Source organism: Canis lupus, chromosome 36 (genome assembly GCF_048164855.1).
Source record: "Canis lupus baileyi chromosome 36, mCanLup2.hap1, whole genome shotgun sequence".
Taxonomy (NCBI): domain Eukaryota; kingdom Metazoa; phylum Chordata; class Mammalia; order Carnivora; family Canidae; genus Canis; species Canis lupus.
In genome coordinates, this window is record NC_132873.1 from 10,341,348 (window position 1) to 10,355,722 (window position 14,375).

Sequence of the window (14,375 nt, forward strand, 5' to 3'; positions counted from 1 at the left end):
CTTTAGGTGAGACTAAGTCATGTTAATAATAGGGTTTCAGTACAGTAGATGGCTGAGAAACAGTTAATTTGTATGCCATTTTCGGATTGTTTCCTGGAAAACCATGCTCATAATTCAAATCACTAAAAGTCAGTTTTAAGAAGACAACTGCTATTTCATTGTATCTTTGTAATAGGAATAAAGTTTGTACTTGGAGTTCAAAAAAAGGGGGAGGTGTGAGTGGCTCAGTCAGGTAAATGTCCGACTCTTGATTTTGGCTCAAGTCATGATATCAGAATCCTGAGATTGAGCCACGCATCTGGCTCCTTGCTGGACAGGGAGCCTGCCTAAGATTCTCTCTCTCTCTGTCCCTCTACCCCTCCCCACCACTCTCTCACACTCTCAAAAAAAAAAAAAAAAAAAAAAAAAAAAGCCAACTAAATTAGGCTTATATTTAGAGAGAATAATTTGTAATACTTATAACTATAATTATAATAATAGTTTTCTATATCATATTAATAATGAGATTTTTGCAGACTATACAAGGGGAAGGTTTGAGGTTTTGGGGGGTAATTATAATAACTTCAGAAAATTTAGTATACTATTACTATAGCAAAACTTTGTAAATATTGATGTACAGCACAGAATCTACATTCCAAGTGAAATTTAAAACATTGCTTCTTTGCATTCATTAATGCTATGCCAGTCTTACACACACACACACACACACACACACACACACACACACGAAATTATGAAAGCATAAGTGGTCTATTGGATTTAAGAGTTTTATTTTGCTTCTGTGATTTCTATATAATGTTCAGTCTGAATTTTAATCTTTGACATAAATATTTGTATATATAATGTTTATATCAGAATAATTTTATTCCTTTAGATTTACCTTTATATTGGATTACCAGTGAAGGGAACATAGGAGAAACAAATACTGTGTTCTTGTTTCTTTGTGTGTGTCTGTGTGTGTTCTTGTTTTTAATTTCAGATGGATCTGTCTCATCAGAGTTCTTGTTTTCTTACTCTTTTGCTATGCTATTAATTAGTCTAATGTTTAGGTCAATGCTCTGGACATTTGCAACAAAATAAAGGAAAATATTGTTATGTTTTTAAGTTTAAGAGGATATAAAAATATATACATTCAAGAGACTGGGGAAATATGATTGTGGAAATTGGGTCAAATGGGTACATGTTTCTGAGGCCCAAGGATTAATAAATGAAATTGAAATTTACTTTTTCTCAATTTCCAGATTTTTAGAGATGGTTCTTTACATCTTTTTGAATTTAATTTACATTATATATGTTTGTACAGACTTTTGTTTTCTTAGATGTTAATGTGGCTTTCACTTCCCTGATTTGAACTTTACATATTTAATATGAAGTTTGTATTTTGGAAAGGTATAAGTGTACGTTGATTTTTCTGCTACTTTTCTTGTGGTATAAGATGTATACCCTTCAAGGATATAACATGCTATCAGTTACCTATCAAGCTTTGAATAATTCTCTGTCATAACTCTAAAAATTTTTATCATTATGAGAAAATATTTGTATAATACTTCCCTGGAAATGTTTTTCTGTTTGACTTTTATAGAGTTATTCTGTGATAAATATGGAGTTAGTTTATTTCCATTTTACTCATTGGGAAACTGATATATAATGTTTATTTTTACTCATTGAAGTCTATTATTAACCAAAAGAATCCAAGCATCTTCTAATTTTGTGGTTGGTTTATTGTATATCATTTCCTAGGACCACATTAATTACATTGATTTTCTTTATTAATCTTCATTTATGATGTTTCTCAAGGAATGAAAAAAATAGACTTTATTTTGGTATTTCTCCTAAATCACAAAGTGTAATGGACTTACGATGTATTGCTTAAGTAGATTTTAAGGTTTTTAAGGAAAATATTTACATCCATTCCTTTAAAACTTCTGCCTTCTTGTAGCCAGGACAATTGTGCACTTGTACCAGGTGGTAATATTATAATATTTGTTAAATATATGTATTATTAAATGGATTAATAAGTTAAAAATTGGACATTGAGAGTATAGAACAACACGAAGTAGCATAAAATTTACAGAATGGAGAATAAATTCAGGGTCCAGCTGGGTGGGTTTCATTGCCTATACTTCATCAGGCTCATGTGTCATTTGAGTTGAATTTTCATTTCATCTTCTAGGATATACTTAGTTTTTATTGGGTTGCCATGCTTAGCACTTTTCAGCAAAGGCTTAAAATAAGAACAGTAGAAATACGAAATCTCTAATCAAGTCTCTAGGCTTGATAAGATGCCCTGCAAATGAGATTTAAAAGATAAATATCACCTCTTCTCTTATTAGGCTTACTTGTGAGACTGTTGAAATTCACTAAGCCTTATAGGAATTCATAATTAAAGTCAAGATATGTAGAGTATCTTTGCCTTCTCTATTTTACAGTGAACTGCTCAGTGGCATATTCCCAACACTATGTGTTCAATACCCAATGAATGATAATCATAATCAAACCCGCAGCTGGGGTAGAAATAAATCCTTTACCACTGTATTTTGCCTTACTGACATATTTTTGACTCGTTTTACTCAATATACTTGCTGGAGACAGCTTAAAAGAAGCAGCTAACTAGTAATATTTGAAGAGATCACCAGTGGAAACAAACAAACAAACAAAAGGAATCTGAAGGCTAATCTTTTTTGACCAATTAGTGACAGAAATTTCTGAGTTACTTCTTTTTATTTTTCATTGTTAGCTGATTTGATTAGGAAAAGAGATTTTAATTTTACCCTTGTCATGCAGTGCAAGCATTCACTGTTCCAAAATGGAACTGACAAGTGAATTTCATTAAGACTGATAATATGGCAGCATAGTGAAAGCTTGCAACTATTATCATCAGCACCTAGAAATTTTAACCAAGCTATTACTTTTTGACCAAATGTTCTATTACTTGTCAGAGCAATCTTATATCTAATGATGGTGAATATAATGGGTTGAAGAGGTTGCATTTTAGAGTTTCATTCAAATTTTGTGTGTGTATATGTTTTATTTTTTTTCAGGGTTCACTCAAATGATGGAGCTACCTTCACAGTAAAAAACAAAACAAAACAAAACCCCCAAAAAACCAGCAGTTAGCTACTTTTATTTTTATTTTTGATGGAGACAATCTAGGAATTATTAGTGAGAATGTCAGCTGATACTTACATGTATATTTCCAACAGTAAATATTTTGCTCTGTTATTTACCTACAAAGAACAAAAATTCAAATTAATAAAACATTAATGAAATGAAGTTATTTCTGATAAAGGGCTATGTGGTAGGGCTACAAGTTCTTAATTATAGGAATTTTAGGGAATTGCTCTGAGCCTTTCTTGTTTCACATTCTTTGCCTTTCTACTGCCTCTTCCTTTCATACAAATAGGCTCTTGCAAGGTTGTCATCTCCCTTTGTCTCCACCAGAAATGAGCAGAATATGAAAGTAATGACTATGTCTGATTTGATTGTCACTATATCTTTATTGTTTAGTAGAGTATCTGCTACAACAGTTGTACCCCAGACATTTTTTTGGAGTGAATGAACACTCAGACTTTTGCCACCTTAAAATCAGTCATAAAGATCTAGTGGTTAGACCCATTTATTTCTTTCAGTTCCATTTCTCTGCAAATTCTTTGTACTTTTATATTTATTATGTTGCTTTTCACTCTTTTGCATGCTACTTAGTGAGTTTGTATTTTGCTTGATGTAGATCTTTATTCTGTATTACTCTGAGGTTAGTTACCAATAAATATTTGCATAGTACCTAGTAAAATATGAATGCCTTAAGATGACACCATCAGTAGAAAATGAACTTTGAATTCACATATTTGTAGAAGTTGGATTTTTTCCTCATTTGGTTTCCTTTGTAGTCAATTTATTATGAGGGTATTTGACTGGCTCAGAGTCATGGTATTATTCAGCTTTATCATGTGGTCCATATCCTCAGCTTCCTTTTTTATAAAACAAAACTGATACCTACCAGAAAAAATTGGGAATCAAATGGCTGATGTTGAAGTATATTTGATAAAATGGAAGTTCACTAAATTTTGGTACTTCTCCCTATCTTTTCACCTATTCTTTCCATTGCTAGCCATTTTAAACTGGCCCAGTTTATATAATTAATACATTCCTGTGGCCACATTGACACTGGATTTCACCTTTAAGATCCTTGATTCTTGGTTAGTGGTACTATTTTGAGAGACTAGATCCTATCATTGGTTTTCCTATCTTTTTCTTTTTCTTCCTCTAAGATTCTGTATATTGTGTCACTGAGACATGTATTCCCCGATGCTCCCTGTCAGAGAACCACCTGCATTATTGGGATCATCTCCATCTTTTTTTTTTTTCTTTTAATTTTTTTTATCATCTCCATCTTTAACCAGACTATAACCCATGCTTGTCTTGTTCACCCTTGTGTCTCCAACACTTAGCAGTGTATCCAGTGTATAGATTGCATCCTATAAATGTGTACTGAGTGAATGTGAATGGATTTGCTTATTTATCCACTTTTATGGGAAAGTGATGATGTGAAAGCAACATCATGAAAGCCAGCGAATTCTCTGATCTTGGAGTACAACCCAGTGCCTTCCCAAGCATACACTAAATATTTGATGGAAGCAGTAACAAGAGTTTTAATATCTGAAGGGAGATGCTAAGTTTTCTGTTGGTAAAAGTGATTTATCAGGATCCCTTGCCTTAATTTGTTTTTCCTTTGTATGCTCGAAGATACGCATGCCATTTAAACCTTACTTGATCTCTGCATGGCTCTTTCTTAAATAATGCACCTTTCTTTGCCAAAATTGAGCGTAGTTAAAATTATAAGTCTTATGCTTTCTATATTATCTGAAAAACTATATCAAGATTTTATTATATTCCTATTAACCTTATAAATCTGGTAATTCTGGTGTCAGCTTAGAATGTAAAGCTTCATTAGTTTAATTAAATTAATTCAAATTCTGGAGAGAGATTTTTTTCCCTCTGTGTGTATAAAAGTTGAACTAGATATTTGAAAATAAATTTAATCCTAAAATGCATGAAAATAGTAGAATGTACTGGGTAATATCTTTTTTAAAACATCATTGCATAATTACAAAAAGCTATCTTGCCACTAGGTAAATTAGTTATGCAATAGGTTTAAACTATTTAGAAATAGCACTGTGAGGAAGAAAGTAAAATTAATTCAAAAGATAGTGTCAGATAAAAAAAAAATGTAGTTTACTCTTGCCAGGCACATATTGTTAACTTTGTTAAGGTAGCAGCTTTTGTGGTTTGTTTTAGTTTCAGCTTGTCCCAGAAGGTGTTGCTACACTGTGAAGGTGTTAGGAACTATAGTAATGGAACAGGAGATAAAATGGAAGACTTATAAAATGTCTTATCATTTGGGCCTCCCTGGAAAAACCTAGCTTAAATTTCTGAGTGGTCAGCTTGACATTTTAAAACCGGGAGAAGTTGTGTCATTATTTCTAGAATACTACAGTGGTTAGAGGAAAAAGATTTAAAGTTCATTGCAGTAATTGCTGACAGCTCCCACGGAATGAAGTGCTTTTAGTAAGCATGTACTGCTTTGAAAAAAGGCAACGTACTTGGGATGTGGAAGAGGACAGTGAACTTTGAGATGAATGTGACAAAAATGTAGATTTGGGTATTCTTGTGCCTCTGAAATAATTTCATTCATTTTTTGAAGGTGGAAAAAAAGTAAAATGACTTTTAATGGTTCTTGTCTGTCTTCAAGCAAAGAAAGACTCCAGGCTTCTGAAAGTAGCAACTTGTGTTTTTGCAGTAACTTAAAGTACAAAACCTGGTGGCCAGTTGTCGCTGGGAGCAAGGTAGCTAGTATCACTGGGCTTGGCACAGTCCGTTCATGCGAAGTGCTGAGGCAGTCCCTACCCTGAGTGCGTGCATTCCCCCTCCCTGGAAACCTGCAATTTGCCTCTTACTCCCAGATGGGGAGGAAACTTGCAAACAGCCGCAAGCCATACATAATGGCAGGGTTCACATCCTGACAGGGACAAAGTAGAAAAAAGGAAAAATTCAGAAGAGTCTTCATAACATTATTTGAGTCAAGGACTTTATGCTTTTTATGAAGTTGTAGCACTCTTTTTTTTTGTTCGTTTTTTAAGTTTTGAGTATGTTCTGTTTGTTTTGCTTCCACCCCCCTCCCCATGCCAGCCAAAATTCAACTGAAGGAAACACATGAGGATGGCACATTAATCAAACTGCACTATCTTTTGCTTAAACAGCTAACATTTAATGCTTAATAAAGACCCTTCTCAACAGATACCAACTAGGTTTCCAGTGTATGTACTGTTTATATGTATAAATGTACATGAACATTTAAACATGCCCTTACCTATGACCTTCAGAAATATGTTAGGACATGGATTTAGGAATGCTGTTTTTAAGCCAGAGTTTTAAACTCTATGATCTAAAATTGATCTTTATCTGAACCCCAAACGAGGAAAAGATTTGGTATAAAAGAATTATATTCATTTTTAAGTGCTTCCTGAAGTTTTTCAGCTCTATTAGAGTATAATTGACAAATGAAATTATAAGATATTTAAAGTATACATTGTGATGATTTGATGTATACATTGTGAAAGGAATCCTCCCATCTAGTTAATTAACACATCTATCACCTCACATATTTGTCTTTTGTGTGTGAGAACATTTATGTTCTAGAACTCATTAAATTTCAGTTATACAGTCCAGAGTTAACAGTAGTCACCACATTATACGTTAGGTTCTCAAACCTTATAAATCTAGCTGAAAGTTTGTTTTAAGATTTTATTTATTTTTTTTCATGAGACATAGAGAGAGTAGAAGCAGAGACACAGGCAGAGGGAGAAGCAGGCTCCATGCAGAGAGCCTTATGCGGGACTCGATCCCAGGTCTCCAGGATCAGGCCCTGGGCCACCTAGGAGTCCCTCATAGCTGAAAGTTTGTACCCTTTTACCAGCCACTCCTTCTTTCTCTCATCCTCCAGTCCCTGGTAGCATACTTTTCTACTCCTTGTAATATGACTTTGACTTGTTCTTAGATTCCACATGTAAATGATAACTTGCAGTATTTGTCTTTCTCTTGTTGGCATACTTTAGTTAGCATAATGCCCTCAGTGTCTATCAATGTTGTTATAAACAACAGAATTTCCTTCTTTCTCATGGCTGAATAATATTCCAATGTGTGTGGCTATGTGTATATGTTTGTATGTATGTAACACATCCTTATCCATTTATTCATTGCTGGACACCTTAGGTTGTTTTCTTACCGTGGTTTTTGTACGAAAAGAAAAGGGTGGGAATAAAAGGCATCTAATTCAGAAAGGAAGTAAACTACAGACTTTAGCTGCAGATGACATATTATATGCATGATTTAGAAAAGCCTAAGGACATCCATCAAAAAACTGTTAGAACTAACCACCAAATTCAGTGTAGTTGCAGGGTACAGAATCAATATATAAAAATCAGTCATGTTTCTATATGCTGACCTCAAACTATCAGAAACATTAAGAAAACAATCTCATTTGCAGTTGCATCAAAAAGAAAAAGATACCTAGGGAAAATTTAAATTAACCAAGGAGAGAAAAAGATTTGTACATTGAAAACTGCAAGAGACTGAAGAAGACATAAATAAATGAAAAGCTATTCCATGTTGATAGTTTGGGACAATTAGTATTGTTAAAATGTTCGTTCTACCCAAAACAGTATATAGATGCAATGCAATTTCAATCCAAATTCCAGTGACGTTTTTCATGGAAATAGAAAAAACAATCCTAAATTTTGTATGGAACCACAAAAGACCCTAAATAGCCAAAACAGCCTTTGAGAAAAAAGAACAAAGTTTTGTCTTGTTCATGCTTCTTGATTTCAAACTATGTTACAAAGCTCTACTAATCAAAACTGTATGGTGTTGGCATAAAAAATAGATGTATAGATGAATATAACAGAATAGAGAACCCGGAGATCAATCCATGCATATGTGGTCTATTAATTTACATCAAAGGAGCCAAGAACACATATAGGGAAAGTATAGTCTCTTCAGTAAATGATACTGAGAAAACTGGACAGCCACATGCAAAAGAATGAAACTGAGATGAAACCCATATCTTACACCAAACACAAAAATCAACTCACAATGGGTTAAAGACTTAAATTTAAGACCTGAAACTGTAAAATTTATAGAAGAAAACTTGTAGAAAAAGGGGTAAGCTTCTTGACATCATTCTGATCAGCCAAGAAATCAGTCAGGCTTTTTGTATAAAGAAATTTCTATTGAGATACTAAGTAGCTAACAATTATTACAAATTACACAATTTTTTTAAACATGATATTTCAAGCATAGTCTGGTTACATCCTAGAATCATAGGCATCACAGACTCAAGGGACCTCAAGAGCCTTGGCCTCAGGCAGGTAGGCTTTTAATTATTTTACCTACACAAATAAGTAGTGTTTCTCCATTTCACAGTTAAGGAAGCTAGGTCTCTAGGAGGTAACACACCCAATTATAGGTGACAGATGTACGATATCAGCACTAAATCATAAGGTAATAGGAGAAATAAAACCCAATTATTATAAATTTTACTCTACTTTTGATCTGACCAGAAAATATCAAGTATTTTAAAAGAAGTATATTTAAATGAATAAGGAATTCTCTCACATTTGACGAATGTAAAAACTTACCTTTGCAAGTTTTTTTAAAAAAGCTGTTGGTATGCCTTTTATTTAGCCTGTCTCATTTGCTCTCTGTGATACATAGAACTGTGTCATCACTTTAAGAATGTTTCATATACTTTAGTTATGAGGTTTAGAAAGCTGGCTAACGGATGTTCCGGATATGGAGACAGACAACTCATTGAATAATCAAAACTTCAGTTCACAGATAGATGACATGCTTAAAGTAACTACTTACAATTCAGAAGAAGCTATCCTTTTGAAATAGTGATCTTATGAGAGTGTTTGATTATTTATGCTCTACATTTTGCACTGAGATTTTATAGTAGTGTTACATTCTGGAGGGAGGGCCTACCAGTCATTGTAATTCTCACCACAATATTTTACTGTGCATAGTTGCTCTATGTAAAAAAAGATATATACACACACACATATATATATGTACATATGTGTGTATATGTATATACATATATGCATAAATCACAAGTGCCATGATAGTAGGGACTATATCTGTCTTGTTCACTGCTGCGTTGCAGTACCTGGTACAGAACAGATGCTCAGTCATTTTGAATAGCTGAATGAATGAATTCTAAGGAGTTTTCTCTTTCATATTGTAATTGTTGAAACACAGTCTGTTAATAAGTTGACAGTACTTGTCTTTGAAATTACTGCCTTACAAACATTAATTCTCTTATGTCTCACTCCATTTTAAACTCTCTTAGAGTTTAGGATATTTCTATTTATGTTACTCATTGAATGTATGCATTTCAGAAAAAAATGGTGTCACTCAAACCAACATGTATCATGCCTTGTCTTCTCTTTATGATTGCCCCCAATGTTGAGTGCCATCTGTCTTCTCTCTTTATTATGTAAAGCATATACAACCTGTAAGTGCTATCTTAAATGGCACTTCCCTCATGAGGCCTTCTGTACCATCCTTGTGCTTCCCTATAGCACACATACTTCTATGTTTATATTTGTTTGATGTCCTACGCTTTATGATATGCTTTCATATTTTGATAAATCTATTAATAAGTAAAATAGTTCTAAGGGTATTTATATACAAGTGTATAAAATACTCAAAACAGCCCTAGAAGGCAAGTATTATCTTGATTTTATAGAAAAGAAAAATGGGACAGAGAGGTTTCTTAAGGTCATATGTCTAATAAATAAAAAAACCTGGCCTTAAACCCAAGGGCACTGAATCTAGATCCCATACTCTTAAGCACAGGCTATCCTGCCTGCTGTAAGTGACTGTGTGCTTTCCCAGTCTCAGGATTTTTACATAGAGGATGTTATCCTCACTTTACACAGTAGGAAACAGGGAGACATTAAGTGACTTAATGTTCACACATGTAAAGAACTTAAACACAAGTACTTGAATCCAGCATTTCCATTATTCACCTAGGACCTCCTATGTTGCAAAACAATTTTTTTTTTCACCTTTTAATCTGTATGACTATCTAAAGTGTCTATCCATTAGGGCATTGTTAAAAAAAATTGCTGCTGTTACATTATGGAAAATAAATATCTGGCACTGATCTGTTAAAATTTACTGGGTGGTTGTGCAGATACATTTTCCTTAATCACTGCTATGAGTTTTCTCCTCTTTGTTACTACTTGAAATATTTTATTGGTTGTGCATTTATAACTGACCAGTCCTGCCTCCCAGAGCCAAATGTTAACCTTTCTTACTTCACACATATAGTGAAGTTTTTATGGATGAGCACCAGGGAAAGAATTTCTGTAGCCTTGTATGTACCAGATTTTGGAAACCAAGGATATGTGAACCCAGAGCGTGAAGAGCTATTGAGTTCCTCTGTCACTTCAGTTCAGAGACTCAGTAAAGCTGCTAAAGTACGTCGCATGGCTTCGGTTCTTTCCTCTGTTAATGTTGCCCTGTAATAGAAACCCTGCTCCATTTCTTATCTGTTTCTCTTTAGCGTGCCGGCGGCTCTGCCTTCTGACCTGGTTTAAGCGTCCTTAGTGACCTCTGGCAATCCAGTGTGTTGGGTCCCTTCGGGAATATGCCCACTCAGCTGGATTTTATAGTAATGATTTTACTTCTTAACAGAAGTTTGGTTAAAAATTTGTACTCCCCTTATTAAAGAGATAATTTCCCAATGTAATTTGCTTCACAAACCTCCCACAGCTATGTTAAACAGATGGTTGCCAAACACCAGTTCAAAGTAGATTGCTCTTATATGAAATAAAATCCATGCTCAGAAAATCTGGCAGTATAAGCTGGTCTTCTTCCAAAACAGGCTCTCAGACAAATTTCTCTTTACTCAGAACTGGCACACTACTTACACCTGTATTAGCCATGCACAAAAAACATGTCAGATGGCACATACTGATTCAGAGCTGCTCTTCATTAACATATTAACATCCTCCCCCTTCACTGGTAACCACTTTGCTTTTGGTGACATAAGGGAAACAGCAAAAGTTTGTCATCAGTGAGTTCTGGGTTCTATTCTCAGATTTGGCTCTGAGTAGCTGTGTGACTTAGACATGTTACTTCACTCCATTGGAGCATCCTCATCTGTAAAATGAGGATAATATTAGGTACTTATCCTAATGGTGAGTGGTTGTCATGATTAAATCGGGAGGCACATATTATGCACCAACCGTCTTCCCTGTCATACAGTGGTCCTTTAATCAATGTTATATTGATAATGCTTTGTCTTTATTTTTTTATTTATTTTTTATTTTTTTAATGCTTTGTCTTTAAAACCCAATTCTGTATTGATATATTTGTCACCTGTGGTTAATTTATGCAGGGTCTCTGTAACTTAAAAAGAGGAGTGTAATATGTAAATTAGCAATAGTTCAACAATTACTAAGTGCCTGGTATATGTCAGGGTATGCTGGTTTTACAACTGTGAATAAAGATAGCACTTTTTTTCAAGGATCTTTTAATATAGGGAATGTAGAGTTAAGGCAAATACACTAATAAAATCACTAGCATGTATTTTCATGCTCAGGAAATACTTCATGTAAAAAGATAGCAAATAAGTGGTCTTGAATGGTATGCTAATATTGATAGAAATAGAGAATCTAGAAAATAGTAATAGGAGCCAGGAAGAAAAACAAGAAAGTAGAGATGTGTGGGATGTGTTCCAGGAAGAATGGCTGGAACATGATTCCAAAGAGTATAAACAACTAAGAAACTAATAGAACATATGGCTGAGAGCTATGATGGAGCTGTGCTGATGGTGTCCTTAAATTCCACACCAGCACCTTTGTATTTAATTTGTAGACAGTGGGCGGTCACTGAAGACATTTTGAAGAGAAATATGAGCTCTGCTTTAGGACGATTAATTGAACAACTGAATATAATGGGGGATGAATTGGAAGAGTGGAAAGTGGCAAAAGAGAGAAGAGAGACAAATTAGCTGTTTTGGGTGAGACAGTTACAGGTGATCTTAAACTTGTTCTAGGATGCATGAAAATGCAAAAAAGGATATGCAAGAAGTGGCAGATACTGAATCTTTAGGACTTGGCAAATGAAATCATTCATTTAAAGGATGGATAGAGGGGTTGACTGTTTTTTGCTTGTGGTATTTCTATTTAAAGTAGGCTTATTTACTCCACATTGTACATTTCTCATGAACAAGTGGTCTGCCAAAAATTGAAACTTCATCCTTGGACTACAATGATGCCACTGTGCTGGGCTATAAAGGTGTGTGGTTTGATGATGGGCATGCTATATAGGATTTCATGCATTGGGGGAGACCATCAAGGAGTCAGAAGTCTTCCCTTTTTCTATATTTTTCATGTAAAGAGGACACTTATTTTGTATTTTTTGTTTTAAGACCTTTAAATGTAAGTGAAATACTACATGAGCTGCTCATAGCTATGATTTATCTTTATAGCAATTGACACAAAACTGTCAAAATTTGACCACAAAGGAAGTCCTAAAATGCCATCCACCATAAACTGTTGGTTTAGAGATTAAAACTGATAATATGGACTTATTCCTCAAATGGCTATCTTTACCTACCACTGATAAGTCATAGCATGTCAAGGAATATAGGAAAAAAGTGGGGGGGTGGGTTAGAGGATTGTATATTGACAAATTCTTCAGGAACATGGACCAACCCCCCTTTAGTACCAGAGCAAATATAAAAATTAGGAGGTAGTTGTTTTGAATGGAGATATATATTCTAGACTTGATAGAAAATATAAATTCAACAGTTACTTTTATGGAAATATTTTATTTTATTTGGTCATCATAGACTTGAATTCCTAGTATTTTTTTAGCCAGTGGACATAGTTTCATAGTATCTGAAAGATCTTTTTGTTCTAAATATAACGCTAATATTGCTGATATTACTTAATTGGAGAGCCAATATCATGTCACAGAACAATAGCTTAGCTAAGAGCCTGAAGATCTTGTTGATAAATTTGATAAACACAAATTTACTGACTTTGTCTTCTTGGGAAAATCACTTAACCACCATGCCTCCAATTGTTTATCTGTAACTGCCCTACCTATCATTCATTGCTGAGTATCAGTTGAGATAGAGTATATATTTTAAAAATTATGAAGAATTACAATAAGTTTTCTGTTATATTACTATTAAAAGGATCCTAGATCCTTAGTGTAAAGAGACTATCCAGTCTGCAGTTTTCATGAACATCAAGTGTTATTTTTCCCATATTTCAGATGATGCAGGTTGCTGAATAAAAAAAAAAAAAAAAAAAAAATTCCAAGGTCTCACAATTAGTCAAGTAGCAGAAGGAGATAAAGACCCTGGTTTCCTGCCTCAGGTACAGGGAAACTTTCTACTACAGTATTCCTAGAATAACAGTATTTCAGATATCAGCACTGTCTTGATCTAGTTACTCTAGTAGGTTTAAGAAATACATAATGTCATATTAGAGAGAGGAGAGAGGGTGCAGAGGAAAAGGAAATGCGGTGATGTGATGTACACACTGAGAATGCTACCCACAAATGGCTCAGCTGCAGTTAGCGACACCAGTGTCTGGACTTGTCCAACCATTTATAAAACGAATACTTTAAAGATGTGAGGGAGTTGTTTTGTAAGACACATATATTTATTCACAGTTACAAGAAACAAAGAGTTCACATTGGGTGAATTTTGTTGAGGGAATTTTTACAAAATGATCGCATATACCTTAAAATAATTTTTATTGTGGTTTTACTTCAGTTTAGATGGTTGAAAAGTTCTTAGTAAATAATTGTGCTTTACATCAGAGTTTTGAAGGCGGTTTGTTTTTCTAACACATTATTTAAACAGCTGCTGGGCTGTTAACATGGATTTAATCATGTTTGGTGTTTCTGTTTCAATAGTTTAAATGAGAGAAAGTTATATTAGCTCAGAAGCAACTTCAACAGATTATTAGATAGACATATTGATTCAATTAGTGTGTATAACACCATTTCAAGTAGCTGGCATAGACTGGGAGAAATTGATGCTTATAAGCAATAACACCCCTTAAGTGTCCTCTTGAATTCTCACACAACAGAAACCAAGCATATAAAAAGTCCACTTATATATCACACCTGGAAGACTCCCCCCACCAATTTAGTAATTAAAGAATGGTTTTAGTTATCTTTTATTCATCACTGTGACACAAATATTTCTCTTAACTCTCATTATATTTACTTCCTTTAAAAATTAGAAATTGAAAAATATAATTAGAACCAAACAGATATAAATCACT

General features: G+C 34.0%; 1 protein-coding gene and 1 long non-coding RNA gene across 15 annotated transcripts in view; one reads left to right on the top strand and one right to left on the bottom strand.

Moving 5' to 3' along the window:
* Window positions 1–14,375, top strand: part of IKZF2 (IKAROS family zinc finger 2) — a 146,197-nt gene that overhangs the window by 75,970 nt on the left and 55,852 nt on the right. The gene's annotated exons all lie outside the window — the stretch shown is intronic.
* Window positions 1–14,375, bottom strand: part of LOC140625804 (uncharacterized) — an 82,318-nt gene that overhangs the window by 12,420 nt on the left and 55,523 nt on the right. The window contains exon 3 of the long non-coding RNA XR_012025108.1: window positions 3,187–3,227. This is a non-coding gene — a long non-coding RNA (uncharacterized lncRNA). The remainder of the gene's footprint in view (window positions 1–3,186; window positions 3,228–14,375) is intronic.